General features: G+C 52.6%; 1 protein-coding gene across 11 annotated transcripts in view; it reads right to left on the reverse strand.

Annotated features, from left to right (window-relative positions):
• The window catches only part of PTPRS (protein tyrosine phosphatase receptor type S), a 161,816-nt gene that overhangs the window by 126,409 nt on the left and 8,634 nt on the right, over nucleotides 1–26,773 (reverse strand). Inside the window, exon 1 of one of the 11 annotated variants that reach the window (XM_074928194.1) lies at nucleotides 9,935–10,033. The exons of the other annotated variants lie outside the window; for them this stretch is intronic. The gene's annotated coding sequence lies outside the window, so the exon portion shown is untranslated. Of the gene's footprint in view, nucleotides 1–9,934; nucleotides 10,034–26,773 lie in introns of those variants that run through there. 11 annotated transcript variants of the gene reach the window in all.

A 26,773-nucleotide genomic window follows, 5' to 3' on the forward strand; every position in this document is an offset into this window, starting at 1 on the left:
TCGTAATTGAATCTACAATAAAGTAAATAATACAGTTTATGACACATTATTCAGACATTGTTATCGAGCTTTTACACCTATTTAGTTTAAATTTAGTAGAAATGACAACCCCAAGCTCTTGTACATTCCCGATGGAAGCAGCTGCTTTAGGAGGTTTAACTCTGTATACTCCCTCCTCGTTCCTCTCCTACGTGAGTGCGATCCCAAGCACTGGGGCAGAGGAGAGCCCTTGCAGAATTCCCCGAAGCTCATCCTCTTCCAGCCCAGAAGAGGAGCAAATCCCAAAAGCTGAGCAAAAGGCACCAAACTGGTGTCAGTGGGCTCTGACCTGACCGTATCTGCTCATCTCAGCTGCAGAGACCATCCCTCTCTGAGATACACCCCAGTTAAAAGAAAATCGTTACAGATTTGTAAGAGTTGATGGCAAAACTCTCCTCGTCTTCAATGACAGCAGATTTCGTCTCACTGCTCAGCTCTCCCAGCCCAGCAGGGAACTGCACAAGGAAAACACCACTGAAGTCACTGATTATTTGCCTTTGTGTTTTTTTCTTTAAAGATTAAAATAAATCCAACCACTCTGCTTGAATTGCTGGCCCTAAATCAGTATTCATAATCTGTCTTTTAGAGGTTTTTTGGGGGAAAAAAGGAAAGAAAAAGCCATGCTGAGCCGTGTACTGAAAAGCCACCCAAGATAAACCAAACAAGCACTAAACATTGTGCCATTAAGTGAGAAAAGACTACAACTTTGATGTGACACTTGGCTGTTTGCTGGCACTATAAACTACTGCACACTAAAAAAGTTTGTTAAATGCTCCATAAACTTTAACGCATTGCTGAAACACTTCAAACCAAGAATTTTATTTGGCTATCCACAAAACCGTGCTTCATAACAGGCAAAGAACAGCAAATGCATATTTTTCCCTAGAAATTACAGGCATGCTTTAAGTTCTAGAGTTCAAAAAAGTGATATTAATAAAGACAGATTTAAGAAATCCCTGAGAAGAAAGCACCCACGCCACGTTTGCTTTAGGAGGACAGCTGAAGCCTCAAACAGTGATCGAGTCTTTGGGGTTCATCCCTCCTCTAGTACCTCTGACCTTTATATTTTGAGAAACAACTGACTCCTGGGCATCAGGCAGCACCAGGAGAGCAGCAAAGCAGTAGAAGAGCTCTGCAAATCACGAGGAAAATGGCAGAGTGAAGTCCACGCTTCATCTCGTCTATGTATTTGCCTAGACTTGCATTTCCAAAGCTGTTCCGGGAGATCTAAAGCAGGGTACCAGCCAAGAAGCAAAACTAATCTTTTTTTTAAAAAAATCCCCAAGCGTTTTAATATTAATGTTCGTTCCTTGCCACAAAAACTGTGTCTTTTGCATGATTTTGCCATTTTTTCCCCAAAAGCAGGAGGGAAGACAATCAACTCCCCAAAGGGGCAAAGAGGTGTGAAGCACCACATGAGCCACCCAGAACTCCCATCACCTTGATCTCCACCTAAATTTCACACTGGACCTGAGACACTTCCCAAAGGAATTTTTTGTCCAATGAAACTTGCTGAAAACCCTAAAATCCACCAGCTGGCTTAAGCATCATTGGCTTTGCATAAAACCTAAAGCCACTTTTAACATGTCACTCATCTTCCCTATTAAGCCTAATGGAACCTGTGTGCTGCGCTTAGGGACAGACACGGATTGGAACAAGTTGCCCAGAGGCAGAGAGAGACCAATATCAAACCTACACCCTGCACCCCTGAACTTGCACATCGAGATCACGGATGCAGGGGACAGAGGAGGACACAGCCACACATCCTCCTTGCCCAGCCCCCTACAACATCCCCAAGCACGCCGGCTGTTGCTACGGGTTTACAGCAAGCAGTTACTCCAGCGCTGGCACAAGGGAGAAGCAAGGATAGAAATTCATTTTGAATCACAACTATACCTGGGGCTAAATCATTTGGATGGTGCGATTTACACATTCCCACCTCTCAGGGCAGTGCATAAAGCACAGCGCAGGCCCATCACTCATTTCAGGATATTGCTCTGGAACGTGCTGTCAAGTGAGTGTTTCATGGCACACGGGTGAGGCTTGCTGCGAGGAACAGGGCGCACTCAGCAAGTAGCACTCGGTGCTTGGTGCGACGCTCCACCTTCCGTAAGAGAAATGGACTCCTGATAATGGACTACAATTCCTTCCCCTCCAGGAAGGCAGCGCTGCAACCATCAAACACGTCAGGCTGGAGGCAATGGTGATTCATCTAGTCCAGCACACCGTCGCCGGCAGCACCCAAAAGCAGACGCTTCAGAGGAATTACCTGTCTGGGTGAAGCTTTTTCCTAGCTCCAAGCCACCACTGCTTGGCAGAGGACCTGAAGCAGGACTGGATCAGTCCAGTGGGGCAGGGACCACAGAGAAGCGCTTGCCCTATGGCACCCTGCAGCATCCAAGACACCAAATCCACTAACGCTGGAGAAAAAGCGGCAAATAACGATGTTTCCACTCCTCGACGTGTACTCAATGCACCAGGTACCAGGCGTGGATGGCAGGAAAGCACTCCAGGGAGAACAGGACCTGTCCAATACTGCAACAGAGGGGCTGGGGAGACCGGGACCTTCCTGGCTACTGGGGCCCATCTCCAGCAGGAGTTAGCCCGCCTGAACTTCTGCAAGCTTTCCTCCTGCCTGCATGCTTGGGGCTGTGGCCTTCAGCCCCAGCACAAACACCAGGTTTTGGTTAGTGAAATAATTCTTTGAATTTGAGCAGCTCCCATTTCACAGAACAACACAGCTGTTCGCTTCCCTGCTTGCATTTTTACAGTGAGTTCTTCCCTTCTCTCCCCCTCCCCCACATTTTTCTGCCTGTTGCTCCTAAAGTTCAAATAAACACATTTTCAGGATGGTAGTTGTAACTTTATCCCTTTTTTTTTTTCATTTTCCTTTTTTCAGATCAGGGTGTTAAGGCTTTCTGACTTCAGGAACCTTGAAGACACAAGACTTGCCGCACTGCCATGGCCCTTAGCCACCACTTTGTTCAACATAGAGAATAAATCAAAATTCAAAAGGCAGTTTAATAGCCCCGACATGGCTACAGCAACACAAGGAAAGACAAAAGATCCCCCAGTCCAAAACTTCCAGCACCTCTCAGGTCTCTCATGCTTTGCAGTACCTCTCTCATCTCAGTTCCAAAGTCCTTCATTACAATTGAATTTCCTGCTCCTGCCCACCTCCAATTTTCTCAATTTCTGCTGGAAAGGGGGAAAAAAAAAAACCCTCACCCACGAGGGTTTATTTTACAACGCAAGCACAGAGCTCCCTGCCTGGCTGGGGCTGTACCTCTGCTGCACATTGCCCACGTCTGGCAGGTGGAAAGGAGCTGCGTGCGAGGTGGCTGCACATCCCTCCCCACGCCAAACAAATCCAGCCCTGAACAAAACCGATGTTTATGACACACGTGTGAGCACGTGTAGCCCCAAAACATGAATCAAATGCCCGAACGTGCCTCCTGGAGAGTGGATCTCCCTGCAGCAGCATTTCCAGGAGGCAAAGCCAGCAGACATTAAATCTCCTGGGCAGTTTTTACACGTGGATTTGATCCTCAAACACGGCGCTGGTCAGGGATTGGATTTCACTGTGGCTGTTCCCTGAGGTCCCCATTTCAGCCAGTTCCTGGTGGCCGTCGCCGCTACGCAAACCCTCCTGCTCCTACAGCAGACAAGGGACAGGGTATTTCCACTCACAGACACTCGCTGTCACAGAGAGCTCCTGGAATGCGTGATGCATCCTGGTGATATCCCCAGGCTGGTCCTACCCCACGCAAAAATAGCGATTTTCCCCTTCCCAGGCAAGAGTGTGCTGAAGTATCTGCCCTCAGGAGAGGCTTTTAAAAATCAGGATTTTCTTTCCTACTCCTTCACTCAAGGAGATAAGGGGCAGAAGATATCCCACATCCCCCTCCTCCAGCTCCAGTGGCTGCCGATCCCCAGCACAGACCATTTGGTGACCACGGGGAAAGACATACGGGCAGGGACATGCAAACCACCCAGATCCTGCAACAGAGCACAGAGAGAGGCTGCCGCTTGCCTCCTTAAGTAAAGTTTTAATTTAAGATGATCTCTGGGGAGAGAAGAAGGTTATTGAATCCATAGGAAGCAGCAGGGACTGAACCGAGTGACCCTGAGGCCAGGCACAAGCAACTGAGATTCCCAAGGGTTACAAAGCTGGGGGGACAGACCGGCACCAGATTTGCTGTGGATTTTTTTCATCCCCTGCTCTGGACGCACACACATTTCCCTTGTGCTGCCTTACAGAGCAAACAAATGTCACTTCTTTGGGAAAACTGTAAAGACTATTTTCTTCCCAACCCTTCTCCCTCTCTGAATCTTCCCCCCTTTGCAGCTTGCAGAAAAGTGCCCCTAATCCCCAAATTCTACCTGCAGCAAGAGCTGAAACCTTACCCATCCCCTCCCCCAGCCCTTCAACGGTACTAATCCATCAAATTCCCTGGCCTTGCAGCCCACCCCCAGGCCCGACAGCAGCAATCCTGGCACCAGATGTCCACTGACAAAGGCAGCGCCAAGCATCAAAAAGCAATCGCCCCATCACCCCTGTCCCGATGGGGCCCCTGGGCAAAAAGCGAGTTCAAAGCGCAACAACCCGCCTGTGCAGGCGAGCATCCTTCTGCTGCTGCACACCCTGGGCACCAGCGGGGCCACAGCAACAAAACCAAACCACATCGGAGCCCTCCGAAGGGTTACAATTCCCCCTCTTGGATCAGGGATTTAAAACAGGGGTCACTGACGGAAAATAAAAGGGATTTTATTTAAAAAAAATTAAATAAATCAAAACCTAAGCAAGACATCTGTGCTCTGTCCACACGACGGCTGAAGCAGCATTAGCAGCGACTTTGTTTAAATACGACTGTTGCAAACCTCTTCCCAGCATCCTCCTCATCGCCTGCCAGAAGGATTTTGCTAGCCAAACCACGCTCCAGATTAGCCATCTGGATTATCTGTATTTGCTAAACCCGACTGCAAGACCGGCCTTTAAGACAACACACCCATCTCCAGGGATTTGTTCACAGAAACAAAAGCAGAGAGGGGGATAATCTCCACTTCACATTCTCAGTAACTTTTAAAATCCACTGATTTTTTTCCCCTTTTTCTTCTGTTTGTGAGGGTTTGGTACTATTGCTTCCGGTATTAGGGCATGGTACTTACATCAGCCTCCTCTGTCAAGTCCCGCTGGGCAGTTTACAGTCTCAACTCCCATCCTTATTTCACAAATGCAATTTCAAGCTTTCCCACATTTCCCGTAGAGAAGCGGGAGAAGCAACATGCTGGCAGGCACAGACCGTCCTGACAGTGTACCGGAGGGACAGGCTGTGCATGCAAAACCCTGCCTGAAACCCATCCTGAAAAACCCCCGTGTTCACAGAGCCAGCCCAAGAGCAAAATCCAGCAGCGCCCTACCGAATGAGAGCAACGCCCCGTTTCTACAACTAATTAATTGCACCAATCTCCCCGGTTCTGCTTTTGAAACAGCTCCAGCTAATGGTTTCCCTGATCTGTACGGGCGCTGCAGGATGAGCATCTCTCCTCCCTCCCACCCCTGGCACCCTGCGCCGAGGGCACAGCCCCTGCCCTCCCCGGCCACCCGCGCTCCCACCTCCTCCACGACATGCGACAAATCCTCGCAAGGCTCGAGATGCCAAGGCTTGGGGGAAATCTGAACTGTCATTTTCCCTATTACACCCAGGTTTAGTGCTGCTGTTACAGCATCATTTTATTTATGGTATTACTTCTGTCATTATAATGATCCTACATAAATTCCACATACCGATTCCGTAACAATACTTGCTGCTATTATAATAATGATCCCATCTGAATGGCACAGGCATCATTATCAGAAAATCTGTTTGCAATAGAGAATCAACTGTAAAAAGAGGCATTACGCCCAAATGAACTATTTAAGAATTACCATAAACAGGGGGCTAGCCTCATTTCCCTTAGCTGCAAGGTGCTGCTTCCTGCCTTATTGTAAATAGACAGCAAGTCAAAATTAGCAGGGAAGTCATCCCGTGACTTGGGAGCCGACGCCGAAACAGAGCACCGTGTGGCTTCCTCGCATGAATAAAACCTACCTCCACACAGATTTTAATGAAGAATTTTTGCAACGCACTTACTAAGTGCTAATGAGAGCACTAATCAGTACATGGAGAAATTGAAACACACCCTTACAAACCCATAAAAGAGTTATCCATAAATAGAAAGGAAGGGCAGAACAGCTTCTTTAAAAACCCAAACTCACCCAAGCGCACGTGACCTCATACAAAATTAAGGTGGCAGTCACTTCAGAAATGACATGAGATGCACAGGAAAAATAAAGGTGTTGTAGGGTTCAGTTCAACAGACCTGCATCCCTGCAGCAGCCTGTGCACTTTCATAGCTCCCAGGTGCCTCCTGATTCAGAAGGTTTCACCTACCGCAACACTTACTACTCCTACAAAATAATTCTGGAAGGGCAGCTACTCCTTCAAAGAGAGCTTCTAACAGATGTTTTACCACCATCAGCATTTGAACAAACACCATGTCTCACACCTTTCCACAGTCCCTAATTTTACCAGTTCATTCTTCACACCTGCAAACGCAGCATGAAATAAATTCAAATGTAACAAGATTCCACTTCCCTGGTGCCACAGGACACGCTGCAATCTCTGTCGAGTCCGACAGCAAAGCCTTGTATGGGAATAAAATATACCTGGGGTTCAAAATCTCTTCAAACAGAGGGCAGAGGATGGCTTGAGGGGAGTGGTAGTGGGATGGAGTGCCTTTCATCTCCAGGTGACTGGTTAAAAATTCAGCCCAGGTGAGCAGCATCTACAAAGTCGTTACTACACAAGGGCTGCACAGAAGCCAGCATGAAATGAGTAAGTGGCTTCAATCCAGCTCTTTGCAGACCAGTGTCAGACAACTTGTCACTCCTACACCTGGCACTACGGGGCAGCCCCCAAAAAGGCACCGAGGATAGGATTGTGCAACCTCAATTTTCTCCTTTACACGTAGCCGGGCGACACCGGCACTGCTGGGTTTTTTTTGGCCTGTGCCCACACACAGCAGACAGGGACGCTCAAGCAGAAATCAGAGATACTGGGTCTATTCCTGGCATTGCCGCCGACCTGCCGCCAGAGCCTGGACAAGCCTCGCTACTGCTTCTGCCTCGTCTCTTTTTGGCCAAACAATTCAACCGGTGGCACTTCAGCGCTTTTCACTGGTCGACCCTAAAACACTTTACAGAAAGGAGTTATGCATGGCTCTTCCCATTTTACAGACAAGGAAGCTAGCAGATTGCCATTTCCCCAAGGCTGTTTTTCTGGCACGCTCCTTAGAGATTAAATCTAGTGAAATAGCTTTGCTGCACAAGAATCTGTACCCACAGGCCAGATTCAACAGCGAGGGTAAAGAGGGTGTTTGAAACTTGCTGTGATCAAGGTTAAGAAACATAATAAAACACCATATCCTGCTTTTCCAGCTCTGCAGGGTAATGAGGGATTTCCTCATATACCTGCTGCAACTGTCACCTTTGCAGGAATTTAGTACCTAATACTAAATTCACTGTCTTCACACTGAACCTTCAGACGGTTTATTTTGGTACCTCCACCACCCAAAAAAGCGATACACATCTCTTCCAAGTCAAAAGCATAATTGGGTCTTCTCTGGTTTCAACGCCTTTGAAAAATCACTGCTTTGTCTTTTGGCTGCAGGAGGAGGTTGCAGAGCAGTCGGACCCTGGAGCAGGAGCCCCAACACTCCCCCACTCCCTCGTTTCCACTCTTGACTGGCAGAAAGATTTGGAACAAGCACCCGCACTTCTCCTGGAGGTGATGTACCTCCTTCCACACTAAGGATCAACGACACGCTCCCAAGATGATAAAAGATACCGATACTTTCCCTTCTTCTTGGCAGGTTCCTGGAGCAATAACACAAAAAGGATGGCGAGCGTTATGGTTTTTACTCCAGGGATGAAAAGCGGAAGAGGGAAGCGCAGCCCCGGAGCTGCTGTCCTCTGTGCAGACCCCTCCTCCAGCTCAGTCCCAGGTGCAGGACCACCTCATTTAGCCGGCGCTGCTGTCTGAGCAAGCCTTACTCACCATCTTTGAGCCAACATCCCAACACACTCCTCCACCAGAAGTGAGAGGGCGGCCTGAAAGGCACCAATCAACTCCAGATGCTCATTATATTAGAGAAAACACTAATCCTGAAGAAACCGTTAAAATAGCTCGATTAGCTCAAATACAGATTCTTTACTTCCTCTTTTTTGGTGGGAAAAAAAACAACGAAGCCCCAACCAACAGTTTAAGTCTGTAAATAAATATTAGCCTTGTAAAATACCAGGGCTGACAAGCACCTCTGCAGCCAGAAACAGAGCAGCGGTGGATTACAGACACGCACCCGACGAACACTCAGCGAGTTACGAGAGAAGAAAAATTTCCCAGTACAGGTGGTTTGTTATTCTCAGAAAGTCTCTTTTCAGCAGATGTTCCTCTGTTCTGCGTGTGGTGATCCCAGTGCGCTTGAATTTGTGATTTCTCCTCCGCTAAGTGACGTTAGAAAAGGGAAATGAAAGGATAGCGAGATGCAGCTATACAAAGCATAGGCTAGAGAACCCTCTTTTTTTTTAAGAGATGAACCATAATGTTAATGTTTGAAACTGCTTTTCATATATAGTAATGATCAGCTTAATCTTTACATTTTTTTCCTTAACTGCGAGAGAGTTCTCCGCCAACGAACAATATAAATTTAAATCTAATTTCAAGTGTTCCTTTAACTGCCTTGAGTCAGACCAGCTGCTGCAAATTCAAAGTTAGAGCCTTGACGTAAAAGTTACCTGCAACATAAAAGTATTTTGCCTTTGCCAAAGTGAGAGAGAAATCATAAAGGGATAAAATATGGCTATTGCTCAGGAAAGTTCCAGCTACGCGGTTCCCGTAACAAAACGGAACATTTTTTCCCCTCTTATGTTTCTAAAATTATACATTTTAGACAAATCTGCATCTTGAACTTGAGCATAGTATAACGGCTAGGAAGCAAGTCCCATATAACCGAGAAAGCGAGTTATATTTTAATCCTAGGAGCCAAACACAGACGTTGTGCAATGTTTACAGTGAATAAATTTTGTACCTTACTCAAAAGCTCAGAGCCCGTGTCCTGCTCCGAGCTGTGGAGAGCATCGTGCAGGCGACTGCTACAGACCTGGGCTGCCTTTCACTCATTAAGAAATAAAAGGTATTTCTAATATGGAAAAAAAAAAAAATGTAGTAAAAAGGTCAATTTGGAGAAAAGGGTGAGCTGGAGAGCCGGCCCTTTGAGAGGCAGGAGAGCGCTCCCAGCACGAACAGGGGGGTGGGTGCTGGATGCGGATTTTACACTTTGTCTCTTGTTTTGCAGCAAAACGCTCCCGTGAGACACTGGCTGCAGAAAAAGGGGGAGAAGGAGGGGGAGAAAGAGGGGGAGAGGGGGTGTCCTCCCTTCCCAACTTCCGACCGCCCCCCCTCCAGCCAGCGTTCGCCCCTCTCCAGAGCAACGCTCCCCACCGCTCCGAGCTCGCAGATAAAGCCCGGCCGAGAAGAGCTGGACAGAACCGGGGGGTTCACCGCGTATCCCCCGCGGGAGCGGCGCGGCGGCCCCCCCTCACCCCGGCTCCCCCCCCGACCCGCAGGCCCGTCCCACACACGGCGCCGGGAGGGCCCGGCCGCGCTGGATGCTCCCCTGAGGAAGGTGCTACGGGGAGAAGGGGGGTGGTGGTGGTGGTGTTTGTTTCCCCTTCTTAAAAATGGGGGGAAAAAAATTAAATCTAAATCAAACCGACTGTCTCGAGCCTCCTTTCGGCGGCGGGGGGGCGCCCCGGGGGACGATGGCGCTTGGCGGGGCAGGGGCAGGCACTTACCGGGAGGGGAGCGGCCGTCCCACCCGCGCCGGCCTCGGCACGGCGGCCCGCGGCGCCTCCGGGCCCACGGGCGCCGCGACCCCGCCGAGGAGCCCGCCGCGGCCCGGGCGGAGGGAGGCGGAGCCGGGGCGGGGCCGCGGGGCCCGGCCCGGTCGGGGGGAGGCTCGGGGGGGCAGCGCGCCCGAGGGGGGCGGGAGGCCCCGGGCGGGGGAGCGCCGCGGCCCACCGGGCCTCGCCTGCGCCCCCTCAGCGCGCCCGGCCCCGGGTCACCCCGAGAGTTGCGGATTCCTCCCCCGGAGCCCCTGGAGCTGAGCTTTTGGGGTGCCCCCCCCCCCCAGCCTGGCCTCGGGGTCCGCCACCCCGCTCCCCCCATCTCCATCGTTAAGGGTCTCCCCAAAGTCCTGCCTGGCCCTTTGGGGTCCATCCCCTCACACACAGCCCCGTCCCCAGCTCACCCCGTTCTCCCCAAAATGAAACAGCAAAACCCTCCCTTGCCCCCCCCCGTGCCAGGGGAAGCACCGCTGCTCCCCCCAGCACCCCCCTGAATTCACCCGCACGGGGCAGCCCCTCGCTGGCAGCGCCTGCCCGAAGGGGAAACTGAGGCACCGCAGCCAGCACCACCACCCCCCCCAAACCCCTCCAGCCAGCAGCAGCCAGGCTCTTCCCTCAAGCTGAGCCCCCCCAGAACCCCAGACATGGGGGTTTGGGGGGGTTGTGGTGCTTTGAGTGGTCCTGTGCCAGGCCGGCACAGAGCCGAAAGCAAAGGGGTGCAGCTGGGATAACCCCCGCCTTGAGATTTTTGGCAATATAAAGCCCAACACCACTCATCAGGTCCTTGGGCCTGGCTCTAAGATCAAGATAAACTCTCCCCTCCAAAGACTTTAAAGAAAACCAACAAACCCAAAAAAACAAAACCCAACAACAAAAGCCACAACCTTCTTCATTTATTTTTCATGGAGCTCCACAGGCGTGCAAAGCTCTTGCAGCCATCTGTAAAGAGAGAAGGTAATTCCTAGCCTGAGGACTTTATAGTTTAAATAAGACATAAACGCAGGAAGAGAGGACAGGGAAGGGAAAGGCGAGAGGGGGTGTGCAACAAAAGGGTTTCTTCAGAGAGAGATTAGGATATCACGATTGCTACGTATACATCTTTACATTGAGTCCATATAGGATTTCAGAGTAGCTCCGTTCTCTCCGGGCAGGAACAAAACACTCTGTACTTGCTCTTTTCCAAATCATACCAAGAAGCTGGAACCAAACAAAACCCCCAAACAAACAAACAAAAAAAAAATCGCAACAACAAAATTCCTTCCCTCCCCTCCCCTCTCAATTTTGCTTAAGTTTTTATTTTTTTTCCACACAGATATTTTGCTTGTTTTTTTGGTTTTTTTTTTGAAAGCTTGGGGTTGAATATCCTCGGTCATTTGGGAATTCTCTGAGCCAAGGACCGTAGCAGGGCTGAACGCAGAGAGGCTCTTGGCAGGCCCCAGCGCGGAGAAGGCTGCGCTGGAGCATGTGCCTGGGAGAAGGGGGGGATGCGGGGGGCAAAGGAGGCCACATACATTTTTAGAAGAAAAAAATTAAAAAAAAAAAAAAAAAAAAAAGCACGTCACCAAAGCCTGCCTGGCGCGCACGCCAGCGCTGGGGGCTGGGAGCGGGGGAGCGCGGGGAGGAGAAAGCTGGGTGGATGGAAGTGAGGATCCAGATTGAAAACAGATGGGATTTTTCTTGCCAACCTGACATCCGAGACCGCGGGAGGCGGGGTAAAACTTCCCCTTCGGAGAGGCTGGCAGCCAAGAGATATGATGGGGGGGGGGGCGAAAAATCCCACTTTGGTTTAAAATCCCTTTTCACTCCCTCTCGCTGGGGCTCCCTGGACAGCAGAGAGAAGCCCGCTGGAGCTGTTTTAATACTTCGAGAGGTTTGATTTTACCATTAAGTGTCTGATTCATCTGTTCCTGCCTGCTGGAGCTAAGCCCAGCCTGGCAGTTAATACTTGGCCTAGGAGACATTTTAGGGGCATTTTGCACCCACTCGGATCTCTCTGCACATGCACACGAGGGAAACCCACATTTGTGCACAGAAATAACCCTGTGCACACCTCTGCTCTCCTGCTGTGGCCGGTGTCAACCTGCAGCCAAACATGGGCCACAACCTCCATCCAGGGACGAGCTGAGATGTGGCAAAGCCATGCTGGAGTGTGGCTGCAAAGATCCACGTTTCCACTTAAAGGAGGCACCATAAACCATTGGAAGACCTCAGATCTCTTGGTTCAGCCCCAGGCACCTGAGCAGGTAGCCTCCAGCAGCCCAAGCTGCCCAGGTTTTAAAAAGCTGCAAACAAATGGATGCAACAACCCCCGAAGTCTTTCTTAGTGGTGATTCACCCAGCAGTGAATTTGTGGCTGGTTTGGGGCAGGCCTGAAGCAGCTCCCACTCTGGGTCGTGCCTCCCGCTTTGCCCCTCCATCCACGCACCCCACGCTTCGCTGCGAGAGGAACCAGCGGGTGCAAATCCTAGAGAGGTGGCAGAGGGGTCCCCGGGGACACAGGGGCCACACGAGTCCCTGCGCTGAGTGCCGCGTTTTGGGATAAAGAATGCTGCAGGGCAGCAAAAGGCTCAGGGTGTGCACAAGCCACTACCCGACGTGGCATCAAGCGACTGGCAAAGCTGCCCCTCTGGCAGAGTGTCCCGGGCCTGGCTGGGACGTGGGGTCCACGTTTCCCCCCTCCCGGGATTTCACAGCTACTTTACAAACCAGAAACAAGAAGTTAATGGTGCGGGCTTGACCACATATTTTCCAGGGGCTCTGGGAGACCGGCTCTCCACAAGCCGGCTAACACACACTCTTTTCATTCAGAGCTTTAAATACCCAATTGTGTCTGTTTTCAGCACGCTCATTTTTAGCATTTTAATGATACGGTCCCCGGCTCTCACCCTCCTTGGATTGGCCACAGCATGGTGGGGTTGTTTTTTGTTGGGGTTTTTTTTCCCCCCCCTTCTTTTTAACAATCTTGCAGCGCAAGAGGGGAAAGGGAAGGGGGTTAGCAAGAGGTCACACATTTCTCCTAACCCAAGTGTTTTTCCAGCAGGCAGGGGGTCCTGCTGGGGACAAAGACAAACCAGCCCCTTCGGCTGCCTGTTGGCTGCGAGTGCTGCACCTTCCGCTGCGGGTCCCCAGCGCAGGCGCGGGACGGGCGCGCTGCCCTCCCCGGAGTGTTTTGGGAAGGTGCATGATCCAGACATGCTTCCCACGAGTGGCAGCGGGCAGCAGCACCCGTCCCCACGCCCCGGCACAGCCAAAACCTTGCGCAGCCCTAGAAGAAAGGGTTTGGGCTTTCCCACTGCAATTGCTTTTCCTTCTTCCCCCGTAGCCAGAAACTTCCCTGGGCCCCGTGGAGAGGATTTTGTTTGGCTGCACCACTCTGCAGCTGGGCAGAAGACCCCATCTGCAAGCAGGACCTGGCACGGAGTGTGGATCGCAGCACAGGCACAGCACCTGCTCCCTGCCCAGCTCCCCGAGTCGCGCTTGGGCACCCAGAGTGCCTGCACCCGCCTCATGTCCCCCCACTTGTGCCCTTGGCCTGTTAGAGCAGCTCTGTTTCTTCCACTGGAAAGCTCCCAAAAAGGCTTCAAGCATGTCAGAGCGCAGCTCAAAGACTCCACCGGGAATTACAGGGAGCCCTGAGACTCAGAAGGCACAACAGGACCCCCAGAGCCCCACATCTGGACATGGCAGAGCCACCCTGGATGTGGCACCGCACCGTGCCACCCCCCTGACACAAAGCAGCCATAAACCAATGTGGCAGCTACCACTTTCAAAAATCCAGCTGCAGAAAAAGCCCAGCTCGGCCACCACCTCCAGAGCCACTAGCTACCACTGCCCGCAGTGCCCGTTGGTCATGCCAACTGCCGACAGAGCTACGGAGGCAGCAGGAGACTCGCGGCTGCACCAGAGAGGAACCAAAGGTGCAGATCTTGCGCCGCGTCACCCCCATCCCTTCGCAAACATCCACGTCTCCCCCCTTCCCCAAGCACACCCAGCCCTACTTGCTTTTGCACGTGCCACTGTGACCCAGCTCGTGGCCCAGCCCAGCTCTGAGAGTTGTCCTCTCCGCTTGTCCCCCCCAACTCCACCTCAATATTCAGCATTCTCCCCACTCCCTCAGCCCTCCCAACACACCATGTCCCTGTTAACTGCCCTTCCCAGGGTGCTTCAACATCAGCCGCTCAGTGGATACTTTTTTTTTTTTCCGCCAAGTAATATCGAAATGATATTTATTAAATTTGCTCTCTAAGTCCCTCAATCTGCTCCATAATACAGTGAATCTGCGAGGTGGTTTCACTGATCCCGCCTCAATGAGACCAGATTAACGCAGATGATCCCAGCTTTGTGGCTCCCTCATCCCAGGGAGGGTCAGAGGTTGTGCAGAAAAGGCAAAACCCGTTGGCAGCGCCAGTGTGGCCGAGCCAGAGGAAATCATGTGGCCTCTAAAAATGATTTCCGAGGTTAATTCCAGGTGGGAAGGAGAGAGCACTCAGTGTGGACACACAGCAACTTTTAAGTCTTCGGAAAACCTGTTTGGCTGTTTATTTCAGCTTCTCTTGCTCTTATCTCCCTCCTTAAGCGCATTGATTGCACCTGCCCCCGCCCCACTCCCCAGCAAGAAGCCCATTAAATCTAAAGTTAGCTCCAGAAAGGTTCATCAGATCCATTATCTTTGCATTCAGCTAAATTATGAAAATCATTAAGATAAGGAAGCATGGAGCCTATTAGTTTCCTGGAGAGGATGCTTTACATTTTTTTCCTTCTGCTTCCACATTTAATTACCTTAAGTTTCACAGTATTTAATTCCATTTATTAAACCTTTAAAACATAAACCCAAAATATCAACAACAAAACCCACTGCTGGTCGCCTTTAGGAAGGGCACAGAGCCAGGGCATGGAGCAGCATCTGCCCTCCCCGTTCCCCTCCCCGCTCGGGTTGTGGAGAAGCCCCGATCCTGCATGGACACTTGCTGCTGAGATGGAGCTGTGCTCACACGGGATGCATCCATGAATTAAAAAATTAAGGACACGGCCTGGGCTCCATGCAAAGGGAAAGAGAGCAGCGCCAGCCCAGGGCCATCCTGTGGGCTCCCCCGAGCCAGGCTGGTCCCCAAGGCAGCTGCTAGGAGCTTTGCTGCAACCCTGAGGGGATGACAAAAAGCAGCAGGGTTGTGGGAACTCTGTTTTTTTTCTAAAATTGCAGGAGCACAGCTTAATCTTCAATGCCACCACACTCGGAAAGGCCCGGCGGGGACAGCACTCCCACAGGTACACACACAGGGATTCTTGCTCAGTTATTGGTGTTATTTTTTGGACAGATGCTATTTTAGGAAACTGATAGCAGCCTATGGAATCAGCAAAACCCCCACATGCTTCAAGCAAGGTCAATCTGAAGCATTAGCGTCTCTCTGGCTGCATTTTGCTTTCCCAGAGATGCTATTTAGCAATCTTGGTTACTATTAGAGCAGCATCTAAAACTCCCTTATCCTGTAATGCCGAACAAGCTGTAACCATCACACCAGGCTGTCTCTTTGCCATCTAAACAGGACAGAGACCAAAGAGTAAAAACAAACGCAGAGACACAGGCAGGGAGGAGCTCAGTGCAGGGTCACCCACCGTGCCACACGTGTAGGGGAAGGTGCCAAACCCAAGCCCAGCTGGTCCCCAAGCCTGGCTCACCGAGACCACGGCACAAGGGCTGCAGATCCACGTCCCTGCGAGCACTCAGTACCCTTCCCAAATACAGCATATCTCTAAACACCCCCTTGCAGGAGATCTCAACATTCTGACAATTCATGGACCAGTAAAACTTTTCCTGGGAAGCTGTGGACACTCATGGAGCCCCTTATGAGCTATTCATAGACCCTATTCCCCAGCACTTGCAAGGCACAATTTGCAAACACCGCTGCCCTCAAGGCCTGTCTCATCACGCATCCAAACAGGGCCCCCACAACTCCAAGCAGTGCAGTTTCTTCCCATCGACGTCTTTTACACGTTTAAACCTCAAACTTGGCCTGCATTTTGTATTTGGTTTTTAAATCAGGAATCACTCTGGAAAAGTAGCACCAGGAAGAAAAAAAAAACCAAAAACAACTTGCTAAAGTGTTCCCCAGCAGCATATCCACATACTTTAATATAAAAAAGCTGCTGTTAATTTAAAAAACAAATGTTTAAGCAATCAAGCATGTTTATTTAATTTGTCCTTTCTGTGCCAGGGAAGGCCCGAGCCGCTCGCAGTGCCTGCCACACGGCCTTATCGAGAGCATCCATGGCGACGTCCCCGCGAGCTGGGGTGGGAGCAGCTTGGAGCCCCAACACAACTCACCCTTTGGAGGGGAGGTCAGCTCCTCCCAGCCCTCAAGAGATGGTCCCTTGGGGTCGTCCAGCCTCAGACCCACCACCTTGAGATGAAAACAGACATCCAGAGCCTAAGGACAGGACTTCGGACTCAACCCATTGCTTGCTTTCAGCACGAACCAGATCATCTCTCTGTTCCTCCAAGAGCAGTGGAATTCTAGTTCATTTGCCATCACTGCAGACTAACGTATTTTCCATGAAAAAGGCCATGTATTGCTCTACTTATAAAGAAGGTGCAGGATGCATAGACAGGTACAGAGGAACCTGGAGCCCCAAAACTAACCCAGCTGGAAAGGGGCAGCTGCTGCCTCACCACAGTGAGACATCACTGATCTTTCCATCCATGGGCTCCCAGCAGCTTAAAAATACAACTTGCACTCTCTTGAAGTGCTCTGAACACAGATAAACTCTCAGTTTAAATATTCATTGGTGCCACGACAGGACCCACGAGCCATCCAGTAAGTGGGCTGGGAGTTTCAGCCACCATCATGGAGCACCTTCAGCTCAAGGGCCACTTTGTGCCGTCCGACGGCCACATTCCCCAGTTAACGCCAGCCATGGAGCCCACATCTCTTACAGCAAACAGTAAACTCCGAAGGGACTTTCCCCCCCTCTTTCCCAAAGCCTCACCAGCAGTGAGGTAAACCCAGATCTGCTCTCCACAGCCACCCACAAGCTGGGGCAGCCTGCAAAGGTTCATTAGCAGGAGGAGCTGCATTCCGCTGGCTTTGAACGTGAAAGCAGCCCAAAGGGGGGTATTTTGTGGGGGAGGAGAATATTCACCACAAAAAAACCCAAAACATGGAGCGGCAAACGCTGCCTTCAGCCTCCCTGATGCCAAAAGGACTTCTACGGACAAGGTTAAGGACAGACCGTTACCTAAACTGGGGGGCAGAAAGGTTTTTCTTCTCAAGTCATCTCTCAAGAAGCCTCTGTCCACTCAAGCTGCAGGATATGAGCGTTCACCTGCTCAGCTTTCCCTCTGGCCTCCACAGCGGCATATTTGGGGTTGGCTCTTACACTCATGGCTCTTTAACCTGCTGTTTACATCATTAATATTCCACCAAGGCAATGCAAGACACACAGAGTACTAAACCAGTAAATAAACAGCCCCATTTCCCAGCTGGACAAACCCTCCATCTCTCTTGACGCGAGCTCCTGCACCGTTATCATCTTTGGCATGAAATACCCCTGAAATAAACTGGCCTGGAGGAAAGTTTCAAGGAAACCCAACAGCAGCAGCTGGATGGCAGCCCCCAGAACTGCAATGAGCTGTGGATGTCCCTACTGCAAGGCTGTAGAGGGAGTATTTTGGATGCCACTGAACGGAGATAACACACTGGGTGCCCATGGGGGTTTGCCCTGCAGTGACGAGACCCAGACACGAGAACACTCCTTCATCCTTTCTACACCATTAGGAGGAAGAGGATGCTCCCATGATGCAGTGTTTTATTCTCAATGTCAGAAGCCAAATGGTTTTTTTGGTTAACCTTTGAAGGGCAAACACAGAGTAGCCAATAGCCCTAAGGAGCCAGGTAATGCTGGCTGCGTCTTTGAGCAAGTTATCATTACCCAAGGAAAGTTTGGTCTTCTCAAGTCCATGGTTGTGTGAAAACCTTATGAATTCACAATGAGGTGAGTCCTGAGCTCATGACAAAGGATAGCTCTGCGTGCGCCCATTTCACAGATGAGAATGTTCAGGAATGAACTGGAAAACCAACATTCCCATGATCTGCAGAAAAGCAGGGAACGGAGCCTGCTCCTGATCATCCTTCCTCCAACAACCACCTCCGCATGTGGTGGTCTCCACCAGGCACACACTAGGAGCAGTTTCTTCTGAAAAGACTCAAATTCACCAAGAAACAGGCAACAACCACAGGACAGCAACTCCATGGATAATCCAGATTTCTGGTCGAATCCAAAATACCTAAAAGGACGCAGTTCTCAGAGCACAGGCAAGTCCCCAGAGAGGTTGGAGCACCCCATGCCACTCTTCCCAACGCTGGAAAAGCTCACACCAGATTGCAAATCAGTATCTCCTTTCCCACCATGGCACCATCAGGATCAGCAACACCTTGGAGAGGGAGCAGGACTGCAGGACTGTGAGCGAGCCCGTCATAAGCAGGAACTCAATTTTGCCCATCATTATCGTTGGCTTTAACAAATAGCTTCTGGGGATGGCAGGTACTTTATTAATTTTTCCCCTGTGCAGCATGCAGGATGATTGAAGAAATCACTGGCCTGTTGATTTGTTTGCCTCCCTGGCCCAAAATAACTAGCTATTTATTTTTAAACAGCAGGATGCATCAAATCCTCAAGTCGAGACGATGGAGCTGGGAGGATGTGCCACACACATGGCACCCGCGCCCGGGCAGAGGGTTTCAGCCCCTTTCTTCACGTTGGGAAAAAGCCAGGTCCAAGTCTCCCACTTGCACTTCAGACACAGACAAACTGAATAAAGGGATTTTCCGCTCCATTGGGTTTCTTCTGGCAGCCACATTCCTAGTGATGCTGCTGGATTCGTTGCCCATCGTGCCTGAGCTTTGGTCTGTGTGAAGCCCAGGGAGGGTTTTGGGCACCTCAGCCTCAAATGCAGCCCCTGGCCTTCGCTGAGGGTGGGGGTGGATCTCGTGGGTGATGTTAGGACAGAAAAAACTGCAATGTGCACACTGGGAACCAAACAACCTTGGAAGGTACTTCTCCCTCTAACAGTTCTCTTGCAAAGCAAAGGCACGGGAGATACCAGGCACAGGCTTGTGCTGCAGCACCTTGCTGAGTCCTCCAACACCCTTCTAACACCTCAGCAAGACATTTGCCACATCCCTGAGCCCAGCTCGGGTACCCACATCCCCACTGCAGATGGAGCTCCTCTCCTGGCCAAGTGGTCGCAGTTGCTCATGCAGGACGATTCAGGGTTTGTGTTTCGTCCTCCCATGGGATTGCTCTGGGCGCACAGGCAATGCCCAAGGCAGCAGCTGATGCACGAGGACTCTGAGACTGAAAAACAGGTTAATCAGCCCTCGTGAGGAAACGCCACTGCTGTCAGCCAGGTGTTTTGGGGGTGATCTCCCGGTGGGGCCGCGCAGGCAGGAGGGAGCATCCAATCCAATGACATCCGCAGGACAGGATGTCCCCTCCACAGCTCTGCTTTGTAAAGACACCCCTGGGGTTCAGGGGAAGGAGTTTCTCAAGTCACACATCCCCAGCAGAAGTTACACAAGGCAGCTTTGATATCCCCATCCTGTAGGCCCCTACAGATGACCTTTTTTGTGTGTTTTTTTAAGCACCATCTCCATTCTTTGTGGTTACTGCGAGTGTTTTCCATATGAGCAGTGCTGGAGAGTCTTCCAGAGCCTGCAGCCATCCCACACTGGAGCCTGCTGAGCAGCCAAGTGAGACCTGCAAAACCCCAACACAGGCTGCGAGCTGCCACAAGGACCACGTGGGCAGGAAGGGATCTGCCAAGGACTTAGAACCACTGTTGGGGAAAAGCAAAGCTGAGAAAGGCGGTGCAGATGGAGGGGGCTGCAGCAGCAACGTGCCACGGCCAAGGGGACGCAGGGACTGAGAGCGAGAAAAGCCAGCTCCAGTGCTGCCAGCATCACCAGGCTGGTGCAGGGTCCCCAAAGTCCCAAGGCAGTGGTGGCTGGCTCCCCCCCACACACCCTCCCATCTGCTTCATGTAGAGCCTTTTTTTCTTTCTTTAGAAAAAAAGAAGGAAAGGAAGCGACTTCGCAATTCTCCAGGGACCCAGGACTCCTCGAGCCCATCCCCAGAGCAGGGTTAAACTGCATTAAGTCCAAACAGAGCCCGAAAGCAGAGGAAATGACCTCTCCCTGCACACACGCTTCCTCCCACTCCCCGGGGAGAGCAGAAGGGACCCCAGGGTGCATCTTCCACCTGCCTCACACACGCAGCACACACACGCCATACGCAGCATGCTCCCTAAAAGCAGGTCCCGTGCAATTGTCCACTGCACGTCAAATCATGCCCGGGCCAGTGCCTGCCTTCCCCCCGGAGACCGAGGCCTGTGCTCAGGGCAAACACGACGGCCTCGTGCCCAGGGCCGTGCACGCCGAGCCTGGCAGCGACACACAGCCGCAGGCAGCGCTGCCCCGTCCAAACAGGCCCGGGTGTGGGCTGCAGTCTGCGTGGTGCAGGCAGTGGCACTGATCTTGTTTTGCCACCGTAGCGTGCTGGGGTAAACCGGCACCTGGCAGCATCACCTAATGGATGGAGGCAGGTAAAGACTCTGCTTTCCTGGCTTGGGAGAGAGAAACAGCGATTGCCACCTCGACCAGGCTGGGCTGCAGCACCAGTAGCTCAGCTGTCCCACTCCTGATGCAAAGACCCATCTCTTCCAAGAAGACCTCCAGAAACGTGCAGCAAATATTACACACGGCTCCCTCCTCCTCCTCACGTCCCAGCCACGCTTTCCCTCCTGTTCCCACCCTGTCCATCAGCCGCCGGCTGGAGAGGGGCCCTGCCAGCTGACAGGTGAAGCTTCAGGTTAACAAATCCAATTTGTCGGACACAAAAAGCCAAAGGATTTCATTTCTGCTGGCTTTTTCTTTATGAAATTGCTCAGACATTCAAGACGTGAAATGTCACCGTGTCACTTGGTGGCAGCTGAGGGCACGAAGCTGGAAAGGTCAGAAGCTCTCCGAGAGCTACCCCTGCTCAGCTTGAAGGGAAGGGGGACGGGGCAACGTCAGCCCGTGCTTTCCCCACCTACAAGCCCAGTGCTCCCAGTCCCACGAGCTCTCAGCAGAGCACAGAGGGATGTTAATGACCAGTGTTGGAGCACAAGCACCCACTCGTGACTGCAACAAGCCCCTTTTGCTCTCCTTGGTGCCAAAACCCTCCATCACACTCCTCTCGACTGATGGTCCAGCTGGAACCATCGCATTGCCCTGAGCTTCCTCAGCTCGCTCTGAGCACCACAGGGAACAGAGGGCTCGTTCTGCTCCTGCGCTCACCCGAGGCAAAAAAAACCACAGCCACGATGCTTAGCCAAGCCCTCGCATCATCAACAAGCATGATGGCGGATCTGCCCTAACAGCCGAGAAAGGGCCACGCTGCCGGCTGCCCCACAACAGAGCGGAAAATCCATTGCTAATCTCTCCCCAGAGAAGAGTTCACACCCCTGAAGGGTTTGGTTGTAGGACAAGGCTTGCCCAGAGACCCAGCAGTGCCCCAGGCAGCTGCTTCTACCCAGGGGAACCAGAGCCTGGTTCCCAGGTGCCTCATAGCCCCTGGGATGCTGCTCCATTTTACTGCTGCCAGTAGAAGCAACAGTGAACAAACCCAAAGGGATTTTCCTAGGACTACTTGGGGCATCTGCCATTTGGGTAGGACACAGAAGCAGAGCCCATCAGTGTCCCACCAGGAGCAGGGAAAGCTCTGGCATGTGCCAGTGAACCACACAACAACCACCTTTGCTTCCCCCAAGCCGGGTCTCAGAGCAGGGATGTGGGAAGGGTTTCTGCTGCATTATCCCACAAGCGATGCGCAATACACCCTGTCCCCAAACCAGAGGGACCCAAAAGCTGCGTCAGCACAGCAGGAGCCAGTTGTAGAGGCCACGGGCAGTGTTCCCCACCGGGTCACACCGTGGGGCAGGGAGCGAGTGCTGCAGCTCCCAGGCACTCCTCCAGCTGGGAGGGAACCTGAGACCTCCCCAGCGGGTGAATTTACTGCTGGGAACATACAGTTACAGACCGGCCGATACCAGCCGTGAGGCAGAACAGGACACCCCGCGGCGCAGCGCCCAGCTATGCAAGTTATGAAAGCTCCTGAAAACAAAACCGGTTGGTGTCTGTCCCCAGGGCCAGAGCCACAGAACCCACCGCCAGCAGCTTCGACACAGACACTGCTCCAGTCGCGTGTTTAATTGCAGGAGGCTGGGGAGAAGATGAGCTGCTGCAGGTTTCTGTGCGTCAGCCCCAGCCTTATGTCAGGGATGTTGCTGCCCCAAAAGGCATCTCTGCTCACCCGCACCCACGGGGGTTCAACAGCTGCGGTCAGCTGCGGCATCTCCCATCCCTCTCACCAGGCCGCGGGATGCTCTAGGGACGCTGCACTGCTGATCAAAGTCTCAGGCTCAGTGCAATGCCTGAAGAGAAGCAGAGTGATGCAATGCAGGAAAGCAGGAGCCCACGCGGGGATTTCACAGTCCTGTCCCAAAATGTCAAACTCCCATCCCAAAGCGCAGCACGTACAGGTGGGAGATCAAAAGCTGCTTCTCACACTGCCCTACCACATTCTCCGGATGATTCCTGGTGCCAGCAGCGGGGACCGCTGGCCTCTCTGCTCAAGAAGATGCAGAGCAGGGGTTTTTGTCCAGTTTACCTCCACGGCACATGAGAAAAATCAACCAAGAGAAGCACTGCCAGGAGAAGCCCAATCCAGGCAGCAGTGGGCAGCCAGAACCCAGGAGTGGAGAACAGGGAGACACGACTTTGGTGAAGCCTGGCTAAGCAGCAGCCGCCTGCCCTGTGGCCAGTGCTGCAGCACTCGTGGAGGTCAGACGGAGCCTGGACTCTCCCGTGGCAGCAGGGAGCTCCCACTCCCACGGCACGGGGCTCCACCAAAGCTTCCACGCATCCTCCTGGGAGGGGGCGGCCGTGGCACAGAGCCCCGCCAGGAAAGTGGCACAGCCGGAGAGGGGGCAGCTGGCATGGAGCCGAGCAGCGGGGCTACCGGCCCCCTCCGCCGCCGAGCCATGCGGGCTGTTCCCGCACCCGGCGTCATCCCCCACGCACCCGTCTGCTGCCGCCCGCTCTCGCCACCTCATCCCATGCTGCCTGCCCCAGAGCCTCCCCAAAGCAGGAAAACCATCCCCGGAGGGGTGCTGCTTGGCAGCGATGTGGGTTTTCCCAGCTCTTGCCCAAAGCACACGTCGAGAGACTCGACAGAAAGCAAGCGTGCACTCACGGCATCAGCCAACTGCAAGCACAAGTGTGCCAAAGGCGACCTCTGTCCCGTGCTGTTCTGCTCCTGCACGAGAAGCCAAGAGATGAACGTACAGACAGAAAGGGACGGACAGACAGGACTCCATCCGACGCCACTGCTTTCAGCACTGCCTTATCAGAGGGCACTGAGAAAGCAGTACAGCCATGTTGTGACTTAAATAACCCCAAGTCTGGCAGTTATTTACGTTAGCAAGATTTCAGGATATGGGGGTTATTCCCTCCTAAAAGACTAATCAGAAAAGATGTGGTTTTAAAATAAAGCAACTTTCGAAGAACAATCCAAGTTGAAAGTCTTGCTTTAATTTTATTCTGAAGATTAAAGCACAGAGCTGAGCATTCTGGGGACCCACCATGAATCTGGCATCACAAGCTTCTCTGAAACTTCCTAGAAAAGCCTTCAGTCGAGTCACCTGTAAACGCTCCTCCGGAGAAGGTTTATAGGGCTGGGAGGAGAGCAAGGCTCTCTGGGACAAGCAGCACCTGAGACACTGCCAGCCAGCCCCTGCCTCGAGAGCATCTGTCCTGCAGCAGTCAGGACAGAGGATGAAAAATTGAGGCACAGACAGGGATAGGACTCGCTCAAGATGCTGGAGAAAGTCAAGGGTAAGCCAAGAACAAAGCATGGCGCTAGGAGATCCAGTTACGAGACAATGCAGCCTAATTACAGCCCAGCTCTGGGTGGTTTTTAAGAGCAAAATACAAGCCTACGTGCTCCGTGGGCCGAACCAGTGGGCTGGGGACAGTGGCTCTGGGGCACAGACCCCTCCGGGGCAGCCCTCTGCCTTGCTGCAGAGTGTTTTGCAGAAGGGCTCTGGGCAAGAGCTGAAGCACTTCTCCCCCAGCTTCCCACCTCCTCAGCACGCTCGGCACAGGCTGCGCCGGCAGCACGAAGCACTCAGGTGCACGACAAGCTCACCCCTTTGAGGAGGCACCTGAACACAGCGCAGACGTGACCTGTCTGCCCCTGCCACTTCACCAGTCCTGTTCCCCAGCTCCCCTAGACACACAGCAGAGACCCAAACCGTGTCACCCTCCCTCGATGAGGGGGGACAATCCAGTAACTACAGCACGGGATGAGGTGGGATGTCAGGGGACAATGTCCCTGGCGGGTCCTCACCCGCAGCTCCGTGCACACACCTAGATGAGGAAGACCCCTGCCAGCTGCAGGTGTGTTTACCTCTGGGCACAAAAACTGCATCTCCCATCTTCATCCCTTCCTTGCTGCTCCTCACCCAGCCCAAAATCCAGCTCCTTGCCAGCCCTTGCATGCTGCAGGCCCATGACACCCATCTGGGCACCCACTGAGCCCCCACAACCCACACAACACACTCCCCAAGGCAGCCGGGATGAACAGCTGCAAGGGCCATTAAATATTTTATGCACCGTCCTCTCTTATTTCTAAGAAACATTTCAGTTCCCTCCCACCTCCCTACATATCTCTCTTTTCAGAGCAGCCTTACACCTATTTTTAGGAGGTCAGGACACCTTGAGGCCGCTGGATGGGTGCTGTCCCCTGTGTCATCTCCAACAGGAGGAGGAGCAAAGGGATGCTTGTGCTGCCCTGCCAGGGCAGCTGCTCAGCCGGGGGATTTTCAAGCTGCTTTGTAGAAGGAGAGATGGATGGATAAAGCCTTGAAGCTGTAGTCCCGCTGTCTGCAGCTCGGGAGCAGATGCTGAGAGCACTGGAGGTCTGTGGTTGCTCTCAGAACCCAGACAGCCTCGCTGGGATCCCCTTACGGGACCACCAGCAAAGGCTTTAGGGCACGTAGTCCAAGAGCAGCCCCAGGGGTCAAAAACATCATCAGTGCTCCCACCCCGCAGCACCAGCCAGGCTTCTGCAGGTCAGACTACTAAAAATTGAGGACAGGGCTGCAGGTGGCTGGAGTTTTCTTCTCGTTCCTCCCCGAGGAAGTGGGATAACGTCGGAAGGACAGACAGTGACAATGGCTCATCCTCAGACCTCGTCGCCACCTCCTGCCCTGTGTCCAGCTCCACTCAGAGAATGACAGCAGGTTCATCCTCAGCCTTTGAGGGTGTCACGTTATGCTTTGGGTTCCTGGAAAAAATCAAATCTTCTTATCAGCATGGTGCAACAAGTCCTTCCAGGAAAAAGTGAGCAGGGAACTCACTCGGCTGTCCTTCTCAGGCTCTGAGCAAGTCTCAAAGCAGGGCCATCGGGCAGTGTCCAGCGATTCCAAATTCAGGGGAACTTTCCTCCTCCTGACAAGTTTTGCAGCAGGACAGAAATAGGCTGCGAGTCTCAGGCCCTAGACACCAGAGAGGAACAGAGGTGACAGGAAATCCCAAACCAGAGGAGAATTCAGCTTGTTCTGGGTCAAATGCAGAGCAGGAAGCAGAGGCACCAGCAGAGGTGCAGCCCAAGAGGTCAAGTCCATACAAGGCTTCTGGGAATTCACACTTCAATTCTGATGCCAAAGGTTGAAACCCCAGAAATGATCAGGAGCCGGCTCCCAAAAACCTCTGAGGTCTTGCCCAAAAGGGGCTCAGAGGACGATTAGCCAATGTCTCTCTGAAGCGGAGCAGTCTCGACGGCCACCAGCTCCCACCACTGCTCAGATGAAAAAAAAAATAAAATCCATCCTGGGCACAACGGATGTCACCTTCACTTTGGAGTGGGGAGCTGAGCTGAGCCAGGACACATGGATCCATGCGGCCATGCCAGATGGGGAGGGCAGAGGCACAGCTCCGGCAGTCAGAGCACTCCGTGAAACAGCAGCAGCCCTTCCTCAGCGGCAAAACCAATTAAGAGAGGAACAAGACGAGCAGCACTTTGATGGATGCTCCCCAGCTGCCGGCAGCACAGGGACACAAGAGGCCACCGTGCCGGGCGGGGAGCTGAGGCCATCATGGCCAAGCTGCATGACAGGGGGGCCGGGAAGGAGGGGAGCAGCACTGCTCGGGCCCCGAGCCCCCCAAATCAGCCCGCAATCATCGCACAGAGCCTGCTGATGCTGAACTGCTCCCAGGACTGGTGTGGGGTCCTCCACACTCCCATACTTGCTCTGGACGTCGCAGAGAGAAGAGTAAAACGGCTCATCTGGCCTGTACGTGGCACGTGCTTTGCCACACGCAGGGCCATCCCCACCCCGGCACCCCAGGAGAGCCGGTGTAGAGCTGCAGCCCCTTCTGCCAAAATCCAGCCAGGGCAGCAGCAGGGATTTACCCCTCGCAGGGTGGAAGAGGCACGGTGGGGGTTAAGATGCACTGGGGTGCTGCCCGAAAACCCCCAGCCACAGGCAGGGAGCAGGCAGGACAAGGGCTGCATTCAGGGATACCTTCAGAAATCCCTGGGCAAGAAAACACTTTTGGGTTCTAACAGGGACACCAGGTTACATCCAAACTGCCACCATTTTAGAGCCCTGAATAGAAACAGCCACACACAAATACCACCAATATACCTGGGAAAAAGAGATTTGTTTCTTGCTTTATTTATCAGCCA

This window comes from Athene noctua, chromosome 27, assembly GCF_965140245.1.
Source record: "Athene noctua chromosome 27, bAthNoc1.hap1.1, whole genome shotgun sequence".
NCBI classification, from domain to species: Eukaryota; Metazoa; Chordata; class Aves; order Strigiformes; family Strigidae; genus Athene; species Athene noctua.